Source organism: Chrysochloris asiatica, unplaced genomic scaffold (assembly GCF_000296735.1).
Source record: "Chrysochloris asiatica unplaced genomic scaffold, ChrAsi1.0 scaffold00017, whole genome shotgun sequence".
NCBI classification, from domain to species: Eukaryota; Metazoa; Chordata; class Mammalia; order Afrosoricida; family Chrysochloridae; genus Chrysochloris; species Chrysochloris asiatica.
The window spans coordinates 12,354,987-12,358,887 of record NW_006408535.1 but is presented as its reverse complement, the minus strand read 5'-3'; positions in this window follow the sequence as shown (position 1 = coordinate 12,358,887).

Sequence of the window (3,901 nt, the reverse complement as noted above, 5' to 3'; positions counted from 1 at the left end):
ATAAGATGTATACATGTGATGCATAACAATTTTATGGAGGAGGAATTTTTTGTAAAACAGTAAATACATCATGTAGTAAAAATGATTTTAAAGTTTATAGTATAAACCATTTTGTTTAAATAAATATAGTATGTATGAAAAAGTCTGTGGGAGAATTCTATTATCTTTTCCCTTTTTATATGAACTCTTTGGAGCCGCCTCATAAAGCAAGTCCTAAGTTCTGACATGCAGTAATACTATTTTAACCTTGAATATAAGTGTAGTTCTATGGCTACAAAAAAAAAAGTTTCAGTGAATACTGGTTCACAAGAAGCAAAAAACAACCCACATTAAAGTTCCACATTGTAGGTATTAATGTGAAGTTAAGGAGCCTTAAGCACTTGGCTGTTTATTGAAAAGTTGGCAGTTTGAACGCCAGCTTCTCAATGGGAGAAAAGACTTGATAATTTGCTCCTAGAAAGATTACAGGCTATATTACCCTATGGGGCAGTTCTTCTGTGTCACATTGGGTTGCTAAGAGTTGAAAATCAACTTGATGGCACCTAACAAATATGTAAAGGTAAAATTAATACAGTATGAGGGGGCTTCAAAAAGTTCATCGACAATTTCTATTCTCTTTTAATTATATTTTTACACAAACTTTTTTAAACCTCCTAGTATTATACCTAGTGAATTCAGAGGGCCTATAAAGCAAACCATGGTGTCTGGGTGTGGTGCTGCAGGTTAATGCACTGGACTGCAAGGTTGGTTTGAACCACACGGTCAGTAGTTCAAGCTCACTAGCCGCTCCTCAGAAACCCTATACAAGGTAGTTATGAGTCAACTGACTCAATGGCACTTAACAACAAAAAGCAAACCACAGTATAAAATATGCAAAAATACCATAGCATAAAATGATTTTGAATTTGTTTTACAAGTACTTCTTTAGTCATGGCTAAATAGTGACTAAATGGCTAAATAATGACTAAAAAAAAATACTGATCTTCCTCAAAACCTAGTAATAAATATGAATCAGACCCGGTAATTTATTATACTACAAATCTGATAACCATCATAGCTTGCATCTAGATGATTCTTTTCATTACAAGCATTCACAGGATTAGAAACTCTTATCACCATCTTCAAATTTTGCCACCAAATTTCATTTACCATGTTCAATTATCATGAATTATCATGCATTAAACTACTGCTGTAGCTTGGATCTAATACCTTTATATTTTACATGTTGAGGATTAATTAAACTTCTAGATTGGTTGTATAACTTGTTGCTTCTTTTTTTATAAAGTGGTTATTAATGTAATGTGATATTTTGTTACAGAATTTTTCTCACACTTTGCCACTAAGTGGTAGGTATCAATTTGTGCTGATAGTTAGCCATTTGGCTCACCCAAGACCCTAGTTTCTCTTATATTAACTTTTCATCTATAATTTGGACATATGGAGTATTTAAGTAAAAATATATCTTGTAAGTTAGTAATTATGGTATTAAATTTCCTTTGACAGTATTAATGTGCTGACATTAATCACAGAAGTTCTTTTGAGTTTGGCATACATATGCTACTGTTTGCAATTTTCTCAATCCTCATTTGAAATAATTTCAAGAACATGTTGTTAGGTCTTTTAGCTGCACTTTGCTTAAAGGGTTCTTTCATTTAGCCTAAAATAGGGTATTTATTGATACCAATTGGGTCATAGATGTAAATCACGCCAAGAAATGCACAGCAGTATTTGCATGTAAGAGCAGTAATTCAGTTGAGGCCAAAATTAAGAAAATTCCTTAGGTGGGCCTGACTCCTCTTTCTCTGCAGTATAAAGGCCTTTTCTTCTCATGTAAAGCAGAAGGAATTAAGACTCACTCTACTGTGCATATTTGCATCAAGTATGGACAACATTTTAGAAATGCTTGCTTGCTTTTCCTGATTTTATAAATGAGGGAAATTAGCTTTTCAGTGAATTGTTACTGGATATCATCATGGGCCATTATTTTTGACCTTGGGAAATCAAAAGGTTCAAAATCTCAGTTTTGGCAGAAGTAGTGCAAGAAATATCTGCATGCTTCTTGATACTACATTTGATAGGAAATAGAACCCAATACCAACAAGTTGATTTCGACTCATAGCAACCCTATTAGATCAAGTAGAACTTCCTCATAGGGTTTCCAAGGTACCTGATAGGAAGCAGAGGAAACGTGAACCCTCAGTTGGGGTCTCTTGGTTTTCTGCAATATTCTTATTGTGTTAGAAAAGCAAACAATATATTGATCTTGTCCTTAGAGATACCTTCAGTTACCAGTTGCCACTGCGGTAGCCCTAACATGTGGCAACCCATGTGTGTCAGAGTATAACTGCTCCATAGGTTTTTCAATGGCTGAGTTTTGGAAGTAGATCATCAGGCCTATCTTCCAAGACATGTCTGGGTAGGCGTGAACCTCCAACCTTTCAGTTAGCACCTAATCACGTTAACTGTTGCACCCTACTTGTTGCCGTCTTTGTATGATCAAAAAAAATCATATTTAGATGATTATTATGAATCCTGTTGTGGCATTATAGGATAAGCACTGGACTTCTAGCCTCAAGGTTGGCAGTTCAAACCTACCAGCAGCTCTTTGTAAACCCTATACAGAGTTGCTATGAGTCAAAACAGACCAGATGGCACTTAACAATAAGAATCAATGATTATTAGAAGACAGGGTTCCACAGGCTTCAAATAAGCATAGCTCTCCAACACTGAGATTTCTGGGTTTAGACAGACTTTCTAAAATAATGGAAAGCTAATAATTTTATGACTAAAATGATAAAATTCTGGCCGTTGAATATCAACTATATTCTCACCACACACACAAATCTGACCAAGTTTCAATTAAGTAAACAAATGCAAACATCTCAATGTAAACCTCTGAGCCTGTGAAACCTGTTAATTGGATTAATATTTTTAGAGTTGTGAGGAAGAAGAGTTAATACAGGGAAAGCCTTTAGCATAGTACCTGGTATAATGGAAGCTTTAAGTGAAGTGTTACTTGTTTAACATTTTGGTAAAAAAAAGGAGGAAGACCCTTAACGAGTAGTATTGACACACTGCAAGAATGGGCTCAAATGTAGCTAAGATAGTAAGGATGGCACAGGGTTAGGCATGGTGTCTGTTGTATGTAGGAAGCTATTCAGAAATGAAATCGCCTGAAAATATTCTCTCTTAAAATATACATGTAGGACGAGGCTTGATGGTGGATAGGGAGACGCAAAGTGCAAACCTCTGACAGTAATAACAATACCGGATGAAGCAGGTTAAGGGGACAGTCCCAGAACTCTGAACTACAGATAAAAGAATATTTAGAAAGATTGAAGGCTTACTGTAAGTGGGATTTAGAGCAGAAGAAAGGTGGCATTTTCTGTTCTGTGGCTGCCAGCGAGTGCTGGAGTGGCCATCTTGGGCGTGATGGAGCAAGATCAGAGAAACACACCCACCCCAGAGGTCTGACTGATAGTCAGAGATAAAGGTGTGAATATTTTTTTTCCTGTTCATTGGTTTCTCACTGTCTGTGCACCTCCACTCTGATGTCGAAGGGGGTACCTGAGCGAGTGGACACCCCACCCCCACCCCAGGAGAGTTCTACTACACATGAACATGGATCTACTCAGCAAAAACCACAATGCATAGAATCTATGAAGGGGGAGGAGTCAACAAGAACTGTTGAAATGAAATTATCTCCCAGAGCAGCTCCAGCCAGCTAAGCAAGGGGCATTAAAGCCATATTCATATTTGGCTATGGATTTTTTGGTGTTTTTGTTTTGTTTTTGCGATTATAGACTATAGTATCCAATCTGGGTTTTTTGCTGTTGTGGTTTTATTTATTTATTTATTTATTTTTATTTATTTTTTTTTTTTGGTTCCCCTTTTACCTTGG